This window comes from Canis aureus, chromosome 9, assembly GCF_053574225.1.
Source record: "Canis aureus isolate CA01 chromosome 9, VMU_Caureus_v.1.0, whole genome shotgun sequence".
Classification (NCBI taxonomy): domain Eukaryota; kingdom Metazoa; phylum Chordata; class Mammalia; order Carnivora; family Canidae; genus Canis; species Canis aureus.
In genome coordinates this window covers 30736471-30760084 of record NC_135619.1, presented here as the reverse complement: position 1 = coordinate 30760084, position 23614 = coordinate 30736471, and the positions used below count along the sequence as shown (strand labels likewise).

The 23614-nt window shown below is 37.5% G+C and overlaps 1 protein-coding gene across 10 annotated transcripts in view; it reads left to right on the top strand.

Moving 5' to 3' along the window:
* TRIM9 (tripartite motif containing 9) overlaps positions 1 to 23614 on the top strand; it is a 108487-nt gene that overhangs the window by 31050 nt on the left and 53823 nt on the right. The window lies entirely within an intron of this gene.

Below are 23614 nucleotides of genomic sequence, written 5' to 3'. Positions count from 1 at the left end.
GTGTTGGGAATTATTTCATGATGAGTTTGTTTATTGTTTTGTTATTAGAGATTCAGTCTTGGATTTATGCAGTACAGTTGCAAACTATGCATTTGTATAGAATTAATGTATTATGTGCTGGACCAAAGGCTAACAAAGAATTTGAAATTTTTAAAATATTTAAAGCTTAATAAGCCAATTACTGTGTTTCAGTACATTGCATGATAAAGATTCACTAACTATAAAGCTAATTTCTGATTAGAGAGGTTTTAATACTTCTGTAATCTTCTAACTTTTTAGCTGGATCAGGGACTGTGAATGCATATGCACAATTTTTATCCATTGCAAAGATTTGCCTTTCCATGTCTGCAATAAATAGAAGTGAACAAAACATCAGAGACATGAAAGGGGTGTTGAGTAGTGAGGTTGGATTTTGGACATATAATTTATAATTTACACATCCCAATGTATAATTTATACATACTAATGAAAGTTAACCCCTAAGGCAGAGGAGTGTCATAAGATTTTCAGGATTGTCTAAGACTATTTATTTATGAATAATAATTGAATTCTCATGAATTTATATATCTAGTAAAAGTTAAATATTATAATTTCAAATTTGTGCAAATTATGTTGTATTCATTGATCTAAGATGTACATTGTATTAGCTTCCTATCCCTGCTATAACAAATTATACAAACTTAGAAGCTTGAACCAATACAAATGTATTCTTTTATAGTTCTCTAGGTTAGAAGTCTGATACAGGTGAAATCAAGGTGGCAGGAGGGCTGCATACTTTTCTAAAGTCTATAGGGGAAAATCCATTTCCTTGCCTTTTCTAGCTTTTAGAGGCCACTCACATTTCTTGACTCATGACCCCTTCCTCCATCTTCAAAGTTAGCAGCATTGCTTCATTCTAATCATTATTCTGTAATCACAGCTTCCTCTGACTTTTCTGCCCATCTTGCATTTTAAGGACTCTTGTGATTACATTGTGATTATAATCCAGGATAATCTCCCCATCTGCTGATTAGCAGCCTTAATTCCATCTGCAACCTTAATTTCCTTTTGCCATGTAACCTAACATATCCATTCTAGGGATCCAGATATGGAAATGTTTGGGGCCCATTATTCTGCCTACCACATTTTATTTTTCACATTTTTATCATCTCCACAAACAGGATACATCCTACAATGTGACAAGAAAATATTGTTCTTAGTTTAATTGGCAATTCTTCTTTCTTATCAGAACATAAAATAATGCTGCTTCTTACAATTAATGGCATTTAGACTTAATGAAATAACTGTAGCTTCACGGTAATAAACCAAATGAGTATAAGTAAGATTCAATTATTTCTCTTCTGAGTGAGTCATAAATCATACTCTCAAAATGATGTCAAAATTATTTCTAGAGAAAGATTAATAAATTCTGTGATCATCTCTGGATTTCAATTACCAAATTTTAAAATAATGAATTTTTAAATTCAGGTTGGCCATTCATTTATCTTTAGAGATGCTAGCTGATAAAATTGACAATTTCCTTTGTTAAAGATTGTAAGATAGCCAAACCTTATAGGGTCCTCTTTGCCCATAAATATTTTCTTTACATTTTATAGTCTTTATCTTTGGGTGATAATTTGTAACTTCATCCATAAGGATAGTTGTTCTTATCAATTCTACAGTTGAGCTCATATGTGTGAGGTACTTTTAAAGAGCATAAAGTGTGCACTACTAACTGAGTATTGAATGAAATTTTCCACATTTGAATTGAAGTATCCTGTGTTGTCACTGTGTATCACTTCCCCAACATCAGACATACATACACACACCCCTCCACAAAGACAACATTTTAAAAGAAATTGCTGAGCGAAGCAGAGGATTACCCTCAGGACCTTGGGAGCAAATGAGTATTTATTAACCTGACTCGTCCTGGAACTCTTAAGAGTCTGATAAATACTGAGAGTACCTAAAATAAGCCTGTCTTATCATTAATAAAACATTTCATAAATATGAAGTAGCACTGCTTTGTGTAAAGCAGTTTTCAAGATTCTTTTTGATTCTGAGTTTTGTTTTCTTTTTTTGCTCTAAAGATACTAAAGTGACATATTCCCTCCGTCAGTGTCAAGAATGAGGTATGGGGCTTATATGGAGCACCAGTACAGTGATGTGACCTGCCCAACCCTAATCTTCCACACATAGAGTTTATAGGCAATAATATCTTATCTGGAGTCTAAAATGAGGGCTGAAGAAAACTGCTTATGTAATAGAGTCTGAGTACATAGTGGCAGCAGCTAAACTGAGTGTCGTAATCTTGGCAACCTCTCTGCCTACATCAAAACTCCTAATTTGAAATCAAGGACTTACCTCATTGAAGAGTGATGATATGTCAGTTCAGTGGTGTGCTTCAGGCAATCAGAATCATTGTCTCCTTCCCATTCAGAATCAAATCCATAGGGATTAAATACAAATTAAATGTTGGTAATAGCAACAGTAGCCAAAAAACTAGGGGTTTGAGGCTGTTGATGATCACATTTAATTCCCAGGAGAAAAGGAATTCCAGCGGACACACAATAGGGGGTAAAAAGGTTTTGTGGAGTCCTTATTAACTAAAAAGTAATTTATAATCTTGTTTACAGACTTTGGCTCTTTTGTTATTTTTAAAGAGTCTCTTCAAATATTAGGGAGTTGGCAGTTTGCTTTACAACATTTAGAGGCCTTTTTGCCAACATATTAATGATTTTTGGAAAAATATATGTTGAAAGAATTAATTTAATGACAAGTCAGATAAGGATATTAATAGAATTCAGAACTGGATCATTATGACTGTCATATAAAAAAGTATGGATTGTCTGACTGCCATCTTTTTCTTGAGGGGACCCACGTTTATACCTCACTAACCATCCAAGTTTAGGGTGATTTAGCTATTTGCATTATACTTCTCTGCCAAGTACACCCACACTAGCAAGTTATGTGAATGCATCTCTTCCTGGGTACTTTGTGTACAAATCTCTGATCTCTCAATCCCAATGTACAACAGAGGCTTGCCAGGTAAGAGTTGCCTGTGCCCACTCCACCCAACCCAAATTCCTCTTTGATCTTTTCTCCACAGGGATGGTTTGGCCAAGGAACATGTTCCTCTGAGTCGCCTTATGCAGTACACGGAGGGATTCTTATGCAGTTATAAGAATAACTGAGAGAAGGGCAGGGAGCCAAGAAGAGTAAGGGAGAGAAAGAGCTAGAGAGAGAGAAACATTAAAGAGAGAGCGAGGACAGAAGAGATTAAATAAGGAAATAGGAGGAAAGAGAAAAAATATAAAATTTTTATGGACAAAGAGGGTTTCCTTTGTTATCTGGCTATGATAATTTTTTTTTGTAACTGGTAGATCAGAGCATATCGATTCTTTACTAAAAATACTTCAATGACTTTCCATCAAACTTAGAAATCCAAGATCCTTACCATAATTTACAAAGCCTTACATGATCTAGTTCTGAGGCACCACTTAGCAACCAAAAACAATTCATTATCTCTAACAGTCTCTATGGGTCAGGAATCAGGAATAGCTGGTAATTCTAGCTAAGAGCTTCTCCTGAGATTGCAGTCAGTTGTTATCTGGTGCCAAAGGCATCATAAGATTTGAGTAGGTTTGGAGAATCCCTTTCCAAGGAGGCTTATGCACATGGCTAGCAAGTTAGTGCTGGCTGTTTCAGGGAGCTTCTTTTCCTCTCCACATAGGTCTCTCCATGTAGGCCAGGCTCCCTGACAAGCTGGCAGCTGGGTTCCAATGGTGAGCATCCATGGAAAAAAGGAGGGAGAGAAAAGGGAAAAGAGAGGCAGAAGGGAGAGAGAGTGGAGGGGAGTGGGGAGCGGGGAGTAGAGAGGGAGAGGGAGAATGAAAGAGAGATTGAGATTGGAATAAGAAGGTTTATCCTTTTTATGACCTAACCTTGGAAGGTACATAAGATTACCTGTGTCATACTCCAAGAGCCTCACCAGACGCCATGAATTCCTTCTCTTGGAGGATCATATTGTTAGAAGTAAAGTTAGGAAGAGATAAATATATAGATACGGTCAACTTTGGAAAATATAGTCTTCCAAGGGGAGGATTTGGAACCACTTATGGTTAAGTGGTTATAACTCTTTTATAGAACTGGTAAATCAGATCATATCAATCTGTCCAATGGCTTCTTATCAACTACTTCCAAAATTTCTTACTACAGAGCCTTACATGACCTAGCCCTTCACTCTGAACCTCTTTCTTACCACACCCCTCCCCCATTTCAACCACTGTCTTTTCACCACTTCTCACATATACCAAGCTCATTCCCTCTGCCTGGATTAGTTTTTCTCCCAGATATTCACATGGTTTGCTTTCTTGCTTCATTCAGGTCTCTGATTAAAAAGTACCTTTTGAGAAAAGCTTTTCCAGTGACCCCACACTACCTAGTGTGCTCATGCATACACTCTTTCTTTCTCCCTCCCCTTCCCCTTACCCTGCTCTATTTTTCTTCAAGGCACCTATCACTAAGGGAAGGAACTCATTTTGTTCAGTGCATGGAACAGTGTATATCCCAGAGTAAGTGTTCAATGTGTGTATGTGCTGAGTGAGTGAATGAAAAAACAAACTGATGGTAACTCTTTCTGAAGGCCATTAACCAGGTTGCTCTGACCAGTGGTGGCAGCACTGCAATGAATGTGTCTGGGAGGATTAGGCAGGGCAGGACTCCACTACATGCACAGATTCTAGTTGCCAAGAAGCATTCACATTACTGCAAGCCATAGTGAGACCTGGTATCATCTTTTCAATCTTGATGAATGAGTAAGAAAGGCCCATAATGGCACTCACATAAACTGTGTTAATGTAAATGATAAGACTGAGATGGGATGACTTTTAATCTGTGGATTCAGAATCTAACCCAGCAGTTTGTCTCTGAATTTGTTCATCATTCATGCCAAAATCAACTATCTTTGGGGCTTCTTGAAATTGTGGAGCACTATCTTAATGATACTATATCAAAGGATTAAAACTTCAGGGTAAATAGGATTCTGTTATACATTTAAAAGGCAGGCTTGCCTTGCATATCACTGGGTACAAGGTAAATTGTACTGCTAATGAAATGATAGGTCAGACCTTTTCTGAAAGCCAGCAGAATACAATCAAGATTAATGCCCATGCTTGCTAATTTAAGAAATTTAGCAACAAATTGATCAGCGATGGCTGTACTTGCTGTGGGAAGCAGAAAAACCATCAAGGCATCTCTGGACCAGGTCTCCTCACTGCTGTGCTCTAGCCATGTTGAACTGCTCATGGTTCCTGGCCAAGCCAGGCCATCTTGCACCTCCATGCCTTTGCTTACTATGTTCCATGTTTTGGGAATGCTACACCTATTGAGCTCACCTCCTCTCTGAAGCCTTGCTTAACCCACACCCACTTCAAAGTAGAACTAGATACTTCCTTCTCTTGATTCCATGGTACCCTGTATGCACACCTCTCACAGAACTCTTAACACTTTTTTACATTTAATATGTTGCATGCCTGCCCTTTCCTGGGTCACCAGTATCTTAAAAACAGAGTCTAGTCCTTTTTTTTAAATATTTTATTTATTTATTCATGAGAGACACAGGCAGAGGGAGAAGCAGGCTCCATGCTGGAAGCCCGGTGTGGGATTCGATCGCAGGACTCCGAGATCACGCCCTAAGCCAAAGGCAGACGTTCAACCGCTGAGCCACCCAAGCATCCTGAGTCTAGTCCTTTTTGGTCTTATTGTATCTCCACCAAGAAGCCAATGATTTTTACATAGCACACATTCAAGAGGAAGATGTGATAGAAGGGAGACAGACAAATGCATGAACTTTCTTAACAGTGTTCTACTAAGAAGAGTCTTGAAAGTCTGAGAGGAGATGTACTCATCCTGATATCCTACTCACTGTAGAAAAGGTTGGTGGCTCTCTTCCTAGACTGTCATATTGAATACAGCCCCTATCTATAAGATCTGTGCGATAAGAATTCTCAGGACTGGCTTTTAAGGCCAGAGCTGCATGGTATTCAGCACAGCCTCTACATCACATACAGCTGAACAGTCACAAGGCAAAGATTGCCAATGAAGTGATTCTTCTGTAAGCTGCCAGACAACTATTTTAATTCTGAAAACCTCAGCACTGCACAACAATTGGGGAATTTAATTTGGTATAGCTAGATGTTCATTGTTCTAAACTTAACAGCAGCATTTTGTATGTGCTAAATTTAGGAAATAGCATCTTGGAACAAACAAGCTATTAATCAGAATGGAAAATGTTACCTTTTAGTGCCCGAATGAAGGCATATACTGCATGGTTATAGTATTTGCTAAGGGGATTTTTAAAAATAATAAATTTTACACAAGAATATATATGGTCAAAATAGAGTATTCTTTTAGGGGTTTTTAAATTAGAATAAAATATAACTTTTTGTTAAAGACTATTTCCATTGAAAACATTTTTTATATAAAATGTTGCTAAAAGCTATATAGTCCCATTGAAAGTGTATTCTTGTTCTCTAAGATGTCTTGCGCTATTCTCACTTGGGGAAATTAGAAGACTCAGATTCTCCCATAACATTTGGTTGATATCTTTCTTTGTCCATTTTCCTTACTAGAGACAGATCATAGGTGCAAGTCTTTCCTATACTAGACCATATGCCCTTTGAGTATGTGCCTTATCCTGTTTGTACGGCAGAGCTTAGACTGATGCTTTGCGCATGTTAGGTGCATCGTGAATATTTTAATTAATTACCCATCAAATACCTTGCTGCAGAGTGTTCGTTGTCCTTTCTTGCTTTATAACTTTGCAACACCTCTGATAATAAATCAGTCCCATGATTTCATTATCCTTCAGAATGGTTTTCTAAGCATTTATGTTCATTTCTCAATAGTCAGCCATGGCATAATGCACCCATTCTTGCTGTCAAGGAGCTCCAGTGAAATACACAGCACTAGAAGAAGGAGTGCTACAGCAGAGGTAGATAAGGTACTATCTGGGTGCTAACTGATGATCTCACCTGGGGCAGGGCAATTAAGGACGGCATCTCATAGGAGGTGGTGTTTGAGAAATAACACTATGCAGACAAATGGTGATCCCTGTGTGTCCTTCCCCAGGGTATTCCCCTCCTCATTACCAGAAGTATTTCTGTCCTGAATTTATATTATTCACCTCCATGCATTTTTTTATAGTCTCACTGTATACATATGAATTCCTATTCTAGTATCACCTATTTTCAAACTTTGTATCAGTAGAGTCATAGCGTTCATATAATAAGAGGGATCCCTGGGTGGCTCAGCAGTGTAGCGCCTGCCTTTGGCCCTGGGACGTGATCCTGGAGTCCCGGGATCAAGTCCCGTGTCGGGCTCCCTGCATGGAGCCTGCTTCTCCCTCTGCCTGGGTCTCTGCCTCTCTCTCTCTCTCTCTCTCTCTCTCTCTCTCGGTGTCTCATGAATAAATAAATAAAATCTTAAAAAAAAAAAAAAAAGAAGCAACAACTTACTGGGCACTTAAGATGTGCCAAGCCCTGTTGTGAACATTAAATATATTGAGCCAGTCTCTTCTCACAATAACCCAATGATGTGGGTACTATTGTTATCCCATTTTACTAAGAAGGAAACTAAGGTTCAGAGTTTAATATGTCCAAAGTTTCAAAAATGGTAAGTGGGAGAGCAATCTGGTTCCAAAGCCTGAATTTTCCCCCTTGGCTTTAAAAGTAATTTTATTAGTGAGAATCACCCTGCTTTTCTGTGAGGGCAAATTTTAAAATTTCTGTCATAGAACAAGAGGCCAAGAATATTTTCCAGGTTTTTCTCATTTGAAGCAATGTTTCTTTCTTCCTTTTTATTTTTTTTTTTTTTTTTTTTTTTTTTTTTATTTATTTATGATAGTCACACAGAGAGAGAGAGAGAGAGAGAGAGAGAGAGAGAGGCAGAGACATAGGCAGAAGGAGAAGCAGGCTCCATGCACCGGGAGCCCGACGTGGGATTCGATCCCGGGTCTCCAGGATCGCGCCCTGGGCCAAAGGCAGGCGCCAAACCGCTGCGCCACCCAGGGATCCCTCTTTCTTCCTTTTTAAATTAAGAAAACTGTGGATTAATATGCAGTTGTAGGAAAGACTATAGAGAAATCCCTTCTATACTTTTCCCAGTTTCAGTGATAATATTTTATGAAACTATAGTACAATATCACAATATCACTGGGTATTTACATTGATACAATTCACCCATTTTATTCAGATGTCCCAATTTTACTTTTAATTGTGTGTGTGTGTAAATTAAGTTTAATACAAGTTTAGCCCTTGTATAAGTTTATATAGATACCACCAGAGTCAAGATGATCAATAGGTCCAACCCCATAAGGATTCCTCATGTAGCCCTTTGAAACCCATATGTTCTCTTTTGTCTGCTCAACCTGCTCCAAACCCATCCCCCAACCCCATTCCTAACCCCTGACAACCACCAAACTGTCCTCCATTTCTAAAATGTTATGCAAAGCCTGAATTCTTAATCCATCTATTATACTGCAATTTGCTTCTTTTCCAGTGAACATTTTATTTTCAAAATTGATATGTTGACGTATGTCACTATGTTCATTATGACTATGTGGGTAATCCCTGACTTATGTATATCTTTTATATCTCTCTTGTGGCCCATCCTAACTATACATACAGGAAAGAGAGATGTAGTTTCACCTACCTTGACACATTAGGAAGCTACCACCTCTTCCAGTTTCTTGGTACCACCATGAACTGAAAAGCATTCATGTAATTAGTGAGCTGCCTACTTCTGCTAACTCTGATTGCATGTCATAAAGAAACAGATAAAGAATCTCTAAGTTATACAGTGGGAGAAAAAAGAATCTTTAAGTTATAAGTCCTAATATTTGATTTTCTGTCCAGATTTCATATAACCTCTGTGGCATTGCTGGTCCCTCAAGGTTAGACCCAGTTGACACCACATTGCCTAGCTTTCTGGACCATTGATGGAATTGATCAAAGTGCTCTGGAGACCACAGGCATTTCCCTAGCATCCCACATGGTCTGATATTTATTCTAACTTGTTCTCCATCTTCCCTCTGTGTATCTCTTTACCTTTCTCCTCTTTCTGTTGTTCCTACCATTCACTGTCTCCTTCCTTTGGATATTATTCCTTCCCCCAACTTGATGTCTCTGTTGTACTCCGCTCATGAAACCACATATTCTACATACTCTGGTTTCTACCTTCCCCAATAGTTCACCTCTCACCACACCTGACTCTCATTGATTAGCCCATTTGCAAATCTGAGTTCTATCATTTTAAATATATAAGTAGAAATAGTCAAAAGGTGATATTCTAAATATAAGACATTCAGGAAGATGCACTCCATAAAATGCCATCAAATTGATGCACTCCAATAACAACATTCTTTGTCAGAAATTTAGAGGTAGAAACACAATAAGACAGATCTGCAAGAAGAGGAACTGCCAGCATGTCTGCACCATGTTAGGCTTGGCTCTTGGGAAAAGCTTGGAATGAAGGGATCAATTCCTCCATTCTTACCTGCTGATAGGACTAGGCCTCCAATGACCTCAAAGGGATACTCTTACCCCAAGGAGAAGATGCCCAATGGGAGGGATGGAAGGAGAGAGACTTCATCCTAAAAAGATGTTATCAGGCTTGCCTTTGTGACCAGCAAGCTAAAATTGATAAAATTTCAATGTCCCCTTTCCTAAGCAAAATTGTTTCAAGGTCCCCTTTTCTAAATATTACTGAAAATTTCCTTAACTACCAAGTCTTTCATTTGACAACTAGAAATGAAAAATGTAAAAGGGAAATCTTTGGTTTAGATAAAAATTTAATACACATGATTTTCAGTGAAAGGCTAATGGGCTCCTTGGCCCATCATTCTTAAGTGACTGGTATTAGATCCTTCCTAAGCTTTGAGAGGAGAAAGAAAAAGGAGAGTTGGCCTCAGGGAACAGCCTGAAGAGACAAGGAAGGTGTACAGCATAGAGGTGCAGACTTTACCAGAATTGGCCATAATTATCTTCTGCTCAGTGGGGACAGCAACAGGCTGGGATTCTGTTGCATACTTGCAATGGCTTTTTAAAACCAGCTTGCTGAGCATAATGCATCAACGTGCTATGTAGGAGAGAGTTGATTTAGCTATTGAGTTTGCACTTTGCAGAGCGTCCTCATCACAGTCCTGAATATTTGCATCCTTATTCAAGCCATACACTCATTCCCTTTTCACATCTCTGCTGAGGATACCACCTCACCGCAACAGAAATTCCTGCTACAGCAGCAAGTCCCACTGTTCAGAAGGAAACCTGGCTTACTGGATCCAGGAATGGAATGAATGGAATTCACTTTAATCATATACCACTAGATTGATAGCAATTATTTTCTTATAGATCAGAATTAACCATTATAATTTGTATAAATGTTATTAGGAAAATATATTTACAAACCATTATTTGAAACACCTAGCAGCATGTTAGGTTTTAAAATGAAAGTTAAAAATCTGTAAGTGTTCCTATATATTTTAAATTAATAAATAAGGCGGATTATTAAAAAGGGGAAATGATAGTTAAAAGGGTATTCTTATACAATAGCAGCACTTAATTTAACAGAGAAATAGGCAATAAGCAATTAAAGTCATACTGTGCTGATTGCCTTAATCACAGCTCTGGGAATCCTGTCCTTTCAAGGAACTAATAGTTTCTGGAAATAAGAGGAAAGACATTTGAAGACATTTGGTGATGAACACTTGCCATTTTCTATGAGGTACTCTCAAATCTATTCCCTCCACCTGGAATTAAAGCATCATTGAAATTCACAAGAGGGCCAGGCTGTGCAGCCCACATTTGGTGGGTGCCGAATAGATGCAGCTCAAAACAGGCATTTCCCGACACGTCGCTCTCTCTGTGTGATGTTGGTGGCAGATTCGGCAGTCACCTTGCATAACCTACCCTTGCTCATGCAAGCTTTTAACAGGCTTTTCTTTGGAAATGATTGCACAGTTATTTAGTCGTTTACAAAATCAACCAATTCCCATGGTGAGATTTATTTCTGTGGGAGTCAAATCTTAGATTCTAACTAGCAGAGCAAAAATCTGTTGTCATAGAAACCATTCCCTTTTCACTAGGCTGGCACTGCAATTGACTTGCACGGAGATTGACAGAGCCGCAGAGGCAAAGGGTGAAAAGAAATCAGACATGGCTTAAATCCATTTTCCTGAACGTTATTGATGATCACTATTAATTTTATGTTGGATGGAAATTGACTATAAGTACTGGATCCTAACAACTCTTTCAATACTGGGGGAGAAAAAACAAAATATGTTTGAGAAGCTATTTGAGATATCCCAAAGATTTTCTCTTTTGCTAAAGACGATCATTTATTAGAATAAGATTGTGTTTTACTTTGTTCTCAAAGTAACCAAAGCAATGGTAGTAAAAAGGAGAGTTATATTAAGAATAATTTAATTTCTTAATATTTGAGCTTTATAAATTGAACATTAGGACTGTGAGAGAGAGGACATGTGGATTTATCAGCAAAACGAAAGGATAACATGCCTCTCAAACTCCTAGTCAGTGTAAAGGAATCAAGAATGTCTGCACACAAGTTCTTCTTCCTATAATTTATGACATCATAAGTTGGCCAGAAAGGGCACATTTGCATTATGAGATGGTTTTGTGCCTTCCCAAAAGATAGGACATTTCTGAGGGTGGGCGAAGAGGTGGTATGTGTCATCCCATTTCTAATTCCATAGCGCCAATCATTCCTGCTCCTCTGAGGAATTGCCACTTTTCAAATTAGGCATGCATTTCCTCCTAAATGACCTTTACCAGACACATCTTTAAAATTAAAATCACGTCATTGTGAGAGGGCACACAGACCAGTTAGCAGTGACCAGGTAACTGGATTTCAGGTGCTGCTGGATACTTGCAACAGAAGAAAAGTGGCAGTATGACCAGGGGAAGGGCATGAGATCATCCAAGGCAATAAGAGCCTGTGAGTGGAGGGCTCCCAGTATCAAGTATTAAACAAAATTGAGTGAAACATTTCTATTGGCCCATTATAAGATGCTTGAGGGTTTTGCAAATATCTATTTAAATTCAGAAATTAAATTGAAAAATAAGACCATCTCAAGACATTTTTTTTTTCTACAAAGCATGGGGTCTTAGTAAACAGAGTTTAATTATACAATGAGTATTTATCTTTGGGGGAAAATGTCCATTATTTTAACCTATGTATTTAGTACTGAGGTATAATTGAAACACAACATTATATTAGTTTCAAGTGTATGACAACATGATTAGGAATATATTATTAATGATACATTAATGATAAGGAATATATTGTGAAATGATCACCACATTCAATCTAGTTAACATCCATGATCACACGTAACTACAAAAAACATTTTTTTGTGATGAGAACTTTTAATATTTACTCTTTTAGCAACTTTCAAACATACAGTACAGTGTTATTAACTGTAGTTGCCACGCTGTACATTATATCTCCATGACTCAATTTATTTTATAACTGGAAGTTTGTATCTTTTGACACTCTTCACCCATTTCACTCACCATCCCCATCCACCACCTACCCCCCAACCTCGGGCAACTACCAATCTGTTCTCTGTATCTATGAGTTTGGAGGTCTTTTTTGTTTTGTTTTAGATTCCATGTATAAGTGAGGTCATATGGTAGTTGTCTTTCTCTTTTTGATTTTTTTCACTTAGCTTAATGCCCTCAAGTTCTATCAGTGTTGTCACAAATGGCAAGATTTCATTCTTTTTTGTAGCTGAATAATAACATTACATTTTGTGTGTAAGAGAGATATATCACAGCTTCTTTATTAATTCATCTACTAACAGACAGGTTATTTCCATATCTTGGCTACTGTAATTAATACTGCAGTGAACATGAGGCTTCATATATCTTTTCAAGTTGGTGTTTTCATTTTCTTTGGGTAAATACCCAGAAGTGGGATTACTGGATCCTATGGGAGTCCTATTTTTAATTTTTGAGCAACCTCCATACAATATTCCATTGGCTACACGAATTTATATTCCCAGAAACAGTGCACAAGGTTCCGTTTTTTTCATATCTTTACCAATACTTGTTATTTCTTGTCTTTTTGATAAAGCTGTTCTAACAGGAATGAGGTGATACTACTTTGTGGTTTTGATTTACATTTTTCTGGTTATTAGTGATCTCATGTACTTGTTGGCCTTTTGTATCATCTTTGGAAAAATATATTCAGACCCTCTCTCCATTTTTAACATGATTATTTGTTATTTTGCTATCGAGTTGTATGTGCTCCTTATCTATTTTGGATATTAGCCCTTTATCAGAAAAATGATTTGCAGATATTTCTCCCATTCAGCAAGTTGCCTTTTCATTTTGTTAATGGTTTCTCTGCTGTGCAGAAGATTTTTAGTTTGATATAATCCCATTTGTTTATTTTTGCTTTTTGTTGTCTTAGTTATTGGTATCAAATCAAAAAACATTGCCAAGATTGATGTCAAGGAGTTTTCCACCTGTTTTCTTCTAGGAATTTTGTGGTTTCAGGTCTTATGCTCAAGCCTTTAATCTATTTTGAGTTAATTTTTTTATATGATGTAAGATAGTGATCCAGTTTTCTCAACACCATTTATTAAAGAGACTGTCCTTTCCCCATGGTATATTTTTGGCTCCTTTGTCATAATATAATTGACCATATATGTGTAGGTTAATTTCTGGGCTCTCTATTCTGTTCCATGAATCCATGTGTCTGTTTTTATGCCAATACCATACTGTTTTGATTACTATAGCTTTGTAATATAGCTTGAAATCAGGGCGTATGATGCCTCCAACTTTGTTTTTTAATTCTTGCTTTGGCTATTCAGGATCAAAAATATCCATTTTTGAAAAGCATAATTTATAGTAAAATATACAAATTTTAACTTTACAGCTCAATAAACTTTAACATATATATGTATATTTATATACATGTGTATATATATAATTTTTATATGTGTGTATATGTTTATATATACAAACACATACATATGTATAAATATATATATACACATACATGTGTGTATATATGTGTGTGTGTGTATATATATATATACATATATATATATAATTACCACCCCAATCAAGATAGAACATATCCCTACCTCAGAGAATTTTTTTACAACACTTTCCAGTCAATCTCCCCATTTTCCTTACTTCTATCATTATAGGTTAGTTCTTGAAATAGCCTATTCTTGAAATTTATATAAAAACAATGTGTACTTTCTTGTGTTTGGTGTCTTTTACTCCATATAATTTTTTAAATTTCATGTATGTTTTGTGTATATCATTAACTTGTACTTTTTATTACTAAACAGTATTCCATTGTGTGAATATATACAACTTATTCATATTACTGTTGACAGACATTTGCACTGTTTCCAGCTTTGGGGCTATTATAAATGAAGCTGCTATGAACATTTTATCCAAGTCTTTTGGGACATATGCTATCGTGTAGGGCATTTAACTTTATTAGAAAGAGCCAGTTTTCTCAAATGGTTTTACCATTTTAACTCCCACTATCAGTGTGTGAGGCTCCCCATCCTCACCAGCACTTAATGTTGTCAGTCTGGTGGGTCTGTAGTGGTCTTTGTGTACCTTTTGTTTTCAAAGAATGTGTGGGGACACTTGGCTGTTTCAGTCGATAGAACATGCAACTCCAATGCTTGATTTTTGGGTCATGAATTTGAACCCTATGTTGAGTATAAAGTTTGCTTAAATAAATTTTAAAAACTTTAAAAAAAAGAAAAAGAATTTTTGCTAATGTCTGCATTGATGATATAGTGGGGTCCTAAGGTCAGAATTAAAATTCAGATATTGTGATTAACATTTACCAGCCTACTAATGACTCCCATGCTTTTGGAAACTATAGCTTTTCTTTTTCTTTCTTTTTTTTTAAGATTTTTTCTTTATGATAGACATAGAGAGAGAGAGAGAGAGAGAGAGGCAGAGACACAGGCAGAGGGATAAGCAGGCTCCATGCTGGGAACCTGACGCGGGACTCAATCCCGGGACTCCAGGATCGCGCCCAGGGCCAAAGGCAGGTGCCAAACTGCTGAGCCACCCAGGGATCCCCAACTATAGCTTTTCTAAGATAAGTTCAAGTAAGCTGAGATTTCATTAAAAAAAAATCTGAAATTATTGAATTCTTAAAACTTAAGAACAATGTGTCAGAGCCCTCCTGGGCATAGCACTTAAGTGCCAAAAAGCCCTGGATAGAGAACGTAAGTGCAAAAAAAGCCACCTCTTTTTCCTCTGGAATCTTAAGCAGACTCCACACCCAGCATGGAGCCCTACCCAGGGCCCAATCTCACAACTCTGAGATCATGACCTGAGCAAAAATCAAGAGTTGGACGCTTAGCCAACTGAACCACCCAGGGGCCCCTCATCCATTCTTTTATGTTCCATCTAAGAACAGTATTTCTAAAGGGAACAATGTTATAGTGTTTGAGTTGCCTAGCTAGCCCTGCAAAAAATCATATTTAAAAAAAACAATATACTTTCATAAACTGATTCTCCTCATTAATATATAGAAAATTTATAAATGCAGCTTTAATTTCCTATTCGATCCAGGAGTTATTTAGATATTTAAATATTAAATATTTCTTAATGTGCAAGACATTAATAAACACTAAAGGAAGCATTTGAGGGAATGTAGTTCGATAGGAGGATCAAAGTTACTAGTTAATTTTGACTTAATAATAGACAAATGTAGGTTTACATTGGATGAAAGATGGAACGGTAACATCTTGCAAAATAGAAAAACATAGCAAAATATCCAAATTAACTGGTGAGTAATTTTAGATGTTAAAAGAAATGTGATTATGCTCTGAAAATTTTTTAAAGGAAATGGATAATAGAAATATATACACTAAAGATGGAATAAAGCCAACTGTATCAATTAATATAATAAATGTAAATAGCCCAAATTTCCCTATGATAAGGTAAAAAAAAATCACATTGAGTTAAAAACAAACGTATTTTTAAAATAAAAGATGAGCAAAGTGGGGGTACCTGGGTGGTTCAGTCAGTTAACATCTGACTCTTGGTTTCAGCTCAGATCACAGTATCATGGGTCATGAGATTGAGGCCCACAATGTTCTCCACGCACAGTGAAGAGTCTGCTTGAAGATTCTCTCCCTCTGCCCCTCCCTGCCCTTAAATAAATAAATCTAAAAAAAAAAAAAAAAAAGAATATATTCTTCTCCTATGCTCATTGAATCTTTACCAGAAGCTCTTGTGTACATGTATGTGTCCACAAAATAATCTCTAAAGATTAGAGATTTTGTGAACCAGACCTTCTGACCAAATTCTACTAAAACTATTAAGCCATGACTTTTCACTTCTCTAGGAGCCACCCAAATTTTCTAGGTTGTTTTTCCATTTTTGGTCCCTATGGCTTTCTTGGTAAGCAAACAAGTGTCCTGAGGCCAGCCTTGTTCAAGATAGTCATCAACAGTGGGAAGAAGCTAATTTCTTTGACAAACACTTCAGTAATACTAGTAACACTCTGGGCTAGGACCTCTCTCTCTCAAATGCTTTACAAATAATATCAGTGAGAATTTTCACCTTAACTAGGAAAAAAAATCAATAAGAAGCTTTTGGAAAAAATCTCCCTCCCCTCAACTTGGTAATTTTAAAGCAAATTTTAGAAATGAGATTCCAGTCTTTGTCTATCTGATCACAAAAATTAATACAAATGATAATATTTCCAGTGCATTATATAGGCAGGTATTACATCACCTTTATCAGGAGTATAAATTGAATGACCACTCAGGGACATTTTAATAACATGATAACATTTAATATGAGTAAATTTGAAATTTCATTTCTGAAAATGAGAATAATCAAGAATGTGTTGAAAGATTTACTCCAGGAAATTCATGTCAGTTCTTTGCAAAAGATGGAAGCAAACTAAACGTTCTAAAACAGGAGAGTAGTTAAATAAATTATGATGCATCTACATAGTGGGTTACCCTAAAACTTAGTGGTTAACAGAATAAATGCTGGCCGGAAACTTCATGGGTTTGGATACTGCTCTGCTTAACAATTTTAGGACTTTGGACCATATAACCTTCCTTGCTTAATTCTATCACCTACAAAAATTTTGAGTAACATAAGTACCTACTTTTGCTGGGTTGTGTTATGAAAAAAAGAGGAGTTAATATGTACAAAGCATTATAAGCAGTGCTTGCCACATAGTAAATGTTATCCAAGTGTTATATAGCTATTACAAAGGGGGGGGGGAGTTGCATAGTTTTAGTGAGATGGGAAAATATAGCATATTAAGTGAAAAGAGCAGATTTCAAAACAGCAATGGGTATACAATATTATCCCAGTTTTGTTGATACACATTACATAGAGACATACATATCTGGCTATCGATAGACAGTATCAATGTACACAAGATTTCAAGGATAAGCATCAAGGGTTCATTATCAAGGCTATTAATATATAAGGTGAGATTGTTTTTTTCTTCTATTAAATCTTTTATTTTCCAATTTTTCTGAAAGGAGCATGTTCTGTTTTTGAAATATGGAGGGAAAGTTATTTTTTAAAACAAAAACATCTTGCTCCCACTAGTTATTTCATTCTCATCACTAGAAGCTTGAGGGACAGATAGTAGTCATTCCTGCATTAGCACTTAACACTTGAGTCTCTGAAAGAGCACAGGAAAAGCATTTCTATATGAAAAATAGTTCAGTGATTTTTTTTCACCTCATCATATATATTTCTAGGAGCACGCTTTTAATTATTTGACGAGATGAGCACTGGGTGTTATTCTGTATGTTGGTAAATTGAACACCAATAAAAAATAAATTTTATTATAAAAAAAAAGAAAAAGAAAAACCCTTGTTTGAAGAATGAGAGTTTCTATCTAGGACACTTAAATACTATAAAAAACTGAAAATTTATTTACCTCAATTCTATTTTGCTTATCTTAAAACTGTGCCCTGATAGTATCAGACAGTGTGGAATGCTATACCACCTGGAAGGTCATGGCAGACCAGTGTGGACATGAAGGCAGCCAGAGGGATCCACAGAGAAAACAGCTTTCTGGAAAAGGACTCAGAGCCTGCTGAGTAGAGCCCTACTATTTTCCAAAGAGAAAAGGCAGCATACATACAAAGGAGATCTATCCGGTAGTCCATCTGTGGGATGTAAAATCCAATATTTACACAGAGACTTAGCCCAAGGAAGGCTTGTTTTTGATCCTCAGCTATAAATACTTAGTAACTGCCTAACAACACACATAACATGGTTTTGAATAGCCATAGAAAGGCATGTTCTCTGACAGAGCCTTGGGCAGAGTGGTGTTGACCTTGCAGCCTATATGCTTGCTGCTTTATTAAAGTTTCATGCCTTTCATTGCAACAATTGCTGCCTGAATTCTTTCACAGCTTCTAGAATTCTGCAAAATCCATAGAGACATGGCAAATTGATTTTCCCCAAAGAAATGATGAACATTGGGTGAGGCAACAGTTTCTTTTTTGTTTTGGTTTTTTTTTTTTCCTCTGCCTTGAGGCAAAAAGTGACTCTTCTATCTTGCTGGAAAAACCCTCCATGTTGATTTGTATCTCCAGCTTGAGAATTTCCTGTCTAAGGCAGAAAAATATTTTAAGTTTCATGGATAAAGGCTGTGTAGAGTATATCCAGAATTCAAACTCTAGCCAGAACTGGCTATGTCTGGTGAGGAAAGCAGATATTTCTCATTTGTCCTGAGAGGTGGAGAAGTTACCTTTCTGTTGTTGGATGTTAGAATAGTCTAGTCTTCTTCTGCTTCATTAGAGATCACATAAGAGAGAACTTTTAAATAAAAATTATTAAGCTCAGAATGGTTGTAGTTTCAGAACAATGATGGTTCCTTTAGTGAAGGGATTGTGTTTACTTTCTCTATCATTGTTTTCCTAGCATGAATCACTGTGCCTGGTCCATGATAAAACTCTATGAATATTAATTAAATCATGAAGGAAAATATTATAATTGCTATCTATATTAGTCACTTTTGCTACAGTAACAAAAAAAAACTAAAATCTCAGTGGCAAAGCTTTATTCCTTGCTCATGTTCTATCACAGTAGGTAGTCTGAAGTTCTATGCTCTCTTTCTGAAGCCCATAGTCACTGTATGGGGTATGTCCACTGGTATGCAGGTATGCTGACCAGTTCATACTTGCTCACTGCTCAAGAGTTGATAGTATACATCTCTTCTAACTCCACATTCAGTGATGTCATGTCCCCCCACCCCTCTCCCTTCCAGCAAGCCTCAGTTTATTTTCTATGATTAAGAGTCTCTTATGGTTTGTCTCCCTGATTTCATCTTGTTTTATTTTTTCCTGTTTTCCCCTATGATCTTCTGCTTTGTTTCTTAAATTCCACATATGAGTGAGATCATATGATAACTATCTTTCTCTGATTGACTTATTTCATTTAGCATAATATCCTCTAGTTTCATCCACGTAATGGTAAATGGCAAAATTTTTTTTTTGATGATTGGCTGAGTAGTAGTCATATATATATATATATATATATATATATATATATATATACACACGCACACACATATATACATATATATACATATGGTATATATATGTATATGTATATATATGTATATATGTGTGTGTGTATGTATGTGTGTATATATATATATATTCTTTATCCATTCATCTGTTGATGGACATCTGGGCTCTTTCCATAGTTTGGCTATCGTGGACATTGCTGCTATAAACTGCTATAAACATTGGGGTGCAGGTGCCCCTTCCAATCACTACATTTGTGTCTTTGGGGTAAATACCCAATAGTGTAATTGCTGGGTCATAGGGTAGCTCTATTTTCAAATATTTGAGGAACCTCTTTATGAGGAATGTCCATATTGTTTTCCAGAGTGGTTGCACCAGTTTGCATTCCCACCAACAGTGTAAGAGGGTTCCCCTTTCTCCACATCCTCACCAACATCGGTCATTTCCTGACTTGTTCATTTTAGCCATTCTGACTTCTGTGAAGTGGTATCTCATTGTGGTTTTGATTTGTTTTTCCCTGATGCCAAGTGATGCTGAGAATTTTTTCATGTGTCTGTTGACCACTTGTATGTCTTCTTTGGAGAAATGTCTCTTCATGTCTTCTGCCCATTTTTTGACTGGACTATTTGTTTTCTGGTGTTGAGTTTGATAAGTTCTTTATAGGTTTTGATTTCTAGCCCTTTATCTGATGTGTAGTTTGCAATATATTCTCCAATTCTGTGGGTTGTCTTTTGGTTTTGTCTACTGTTTCCTTTGCTGTGCAAAAGATTTTTATCTTGATGAAATGCCAACAGTTCATTTTTTGCCTTTGTTTTCCTTGCCTTTGGAGACATGTCTAGCAAGAAGTTGCTGCAACCGAGGTCAAAGAGGTTGCTGCCTATGCACTCCTCTAGGATTTTGATGGATTCTTATTTTACATTTAGGTCTTTCCTCCATTTTGAGTCTATTTTTGTGTAAGGTCTGAGGAAATTAAATGGTCCAATTTCATTCTTCTGCATGTGGCTGTCCAGTTTTCTCAACACCATTTGTTAAAGAGACCATCTTTTTCCCATTGGATAGTCTCTCCTACTTTGTCAAAGATTAGTTGATCATAGAGTTGCAACAGCCTTTAAAAGGGAATCAGGGCAGAGTATCCACTACAGTTAGGTAATATGTTCAAGGTCATACAGCTAGTAAAAAAAGGCTAGGATTTAAACCTAAGTCCATCTGACTTTAAAGTCTATCTTCTTAACACCAGTGCCAGATTAGTCCATATTGCCCTGTCTACCTCAGTCAGTCGCTACTATCTGGTTAAAAAAAAAAAAAAAAACATTTCTGGTCCATGTTTATGGTTTAAAGAATAACTAAAACAGAATATTTGGGTTTGAATTGCTATTAAAAAGGTGGTAAGTAGTAGTATGCATTAACTTTTGGTGTAGATGTTTGCATACTTGTGTGTGCAGATCTAGCACTGAGGAATGGGAAAGGGGATTATATGGAACAGGGTTCTAGATTATAGGTGCATAATGTCTTCCTCCTTTCTGTCTTCCACACAGCTTATAAGTCACAATCACAGTAAAAATGGTAAGATTGGTTTAATATATGAGAAATGGGCCAGTTTAGGCAAGGGAACTTGGATGTGCTTCCTTCCCTACCCTTGAGGTTAACCCAGGCCTGCTGAAGGGACAGCTTATTGCTCACAATTACCCCAGCTTGCCCTAGGTCAGGGCCAGGGTTAGTCACTATCAGATATAAACAAAGCAGGACACCAGTGAAAGTGGTGAAGACAGATTTCAATCAGTAATATACTGTTGCAATAGGGGGAGTTCAGTGTGAACTGAACTCAACTTCCATGTGTACAGGAGGAACTAGGCATTTTACAGGGAGAAGGAGGGAGTGGAAGGGGATTAGCTAGGGCTCAAGAGAGGCAGGGAAGTGAGAAATTAGAGTGGGAAGGGGGTGGGCCCATATGAAACCCATCTGGGGCTGCTCACTGGTGCTTATTGACTTTAGACGTCTATCCTCCTACAGACACTAGGAGACAGGGGCCCCTATCTTCAGGTATTGGCTGAAACAACCAGTAAATTCATGTAGGGGCCTTGAGTTTCCTCAGACTGACATTTTAAGGGGGCTAGGGTCATCCTAAAGATGTGGCCACAAGCCATTAGAAACTATGTTAGTGTTTTGTTCAAGTCTTTATAGGCCAAGGTTGAGAAAAAGGCACAGAGGAACCTGGCTACAGTTTAGCCACAGAGAGGGTCTTTATCACAACCAATCATCAATAATCAGCAGTTTAGTGGACCCAAATCAACTGCCCATAAGGCCCCTTAGATACCAGCCTTACCCAAAGCCAAGAACTTCCCTATACTCCACTGATGAGATGTCTCATATACACATGTATTCTCACACACGTTCTTACACACTCACACACTCTGTGCTCATACTTCCTCACATACATACACATTCATTTTCACACATACACGTACATACATGTACTTAGACTATTTGTTTACAGATCACAATCTGTTTACTGCCCCTGCCCCACTGCTGGCCCTCATCTCCAGGCAGGCCAGCCTGTGAGGCTTCCTGCCCATCTAATTTGTCAGCTGGGGCTGGGGTAGGTCCAGGGTCTTCCACAACCAGGGAAACCAGACGAGAGATCTTTTATGTGGAGAAGAAGAGGTACAGTCCAGAAACGGAAGTTTTAGTCAGAAGGAGAATCAGTCCCCCTGAGAGTTCAGCTCAAAGGTTCCCCAAGTTCTAGTCACTTGGTGACTTCTCATTCCTTCCTTTACTGGAATCCCTCCCAAGGTCTTGGGTCAGTGGGTGATAAAGCCAGCGCTGGACCTCAGTCCAAAGCTTTTGGCCTTCTCCCTTGAGACCCATGGATCTAATTGACAGATCCTATTCAAATTCACTAAAAAAACTTTATGCAGGAAAAAAGCAGTTGAACATTTCATAGGTTAACTAGATATGCTATGGTTTACGTATTATCTGCCTGTTAAACATGGTCAGATTTCCTCATAATCAATCATAATCCCCTTACCAATTCACCTTCCTTGGTTTTACATGCTCTCACCATGTGTGGTTTTTATTTCTTCCTGTATGAGTATGAGACGACTCCTCTTCTTCTTCTTTAGACGGTGGAAGCAAAGAGCACAACTCTGTAGTCAGACTAGGGTTTGTGCTCCTGCTCTTTTATATGTGAGTTGTAAAACCTAAACTCAACTCTGAGCCTCTGCAAAATGGCAGGGTAGTGATTGAGATTAAATAGGATGTACATAAAAAGCACCTTTCAGGGAGACAGAATGAGAGACTCCTAACTCTGGGAAACGAACAAGGGGTGGTAGAAAGGGAGGTGGGTGGACGGTGGGGTGACTGGGTGACGGGCACTGAGGGGGGTACTTGATGGGATGAGCACTGGGTGTTATGTTATATGTTGGCAAATTGAACACCAATAAAAAATAAATAAATAAACAAAAATAAAATATCCATTTAATGGCTAAAAAATAAAAAGAATCACCTTTCAGTCCCTTCTAACAAGAAATGATCAATATTTCATAACTTACTAGAATTTTTTGCCTTTACTTTTTAAAGAAGATTTTATTTAGTTATTTGAGAGAGAGAGAGAGAGCACGAATGGCAGGTAGGGGATAGAGGGAGAAGCAGACTCCCCACTGAGCAGGAGGCCCAACTCAGGGCTCAATCCCAGGACTCTGGGATCATGATCTGAGCTGAAAGCAGACACTTAACTGACTAAGATACCCAGGTGCCCCATTGCCTTTACTTTTTAATGTAGTAAGACTTAAAAATCAGCATTTCTTCCAGGAAAAAATTGTTCTTCTCCTAGGGGCCTTACTTCAGAGTCACATCACATCAACTGTCACTTTGCTTCTGCATTTTGTGTTGACCCTGGTACCTGAGAAGGAGGTGGCATGGGCCATAGCACCTGAGTGGAGGGCACTGTGACAGTCACAGGGACTATCAAGCCACTGTTGCTTGCGTGTGGCCTCATCTGTTTTGTATGAATTCTTTGGGGTTGGTCCTTTTTGACTTGTCCCATGCTTGAAA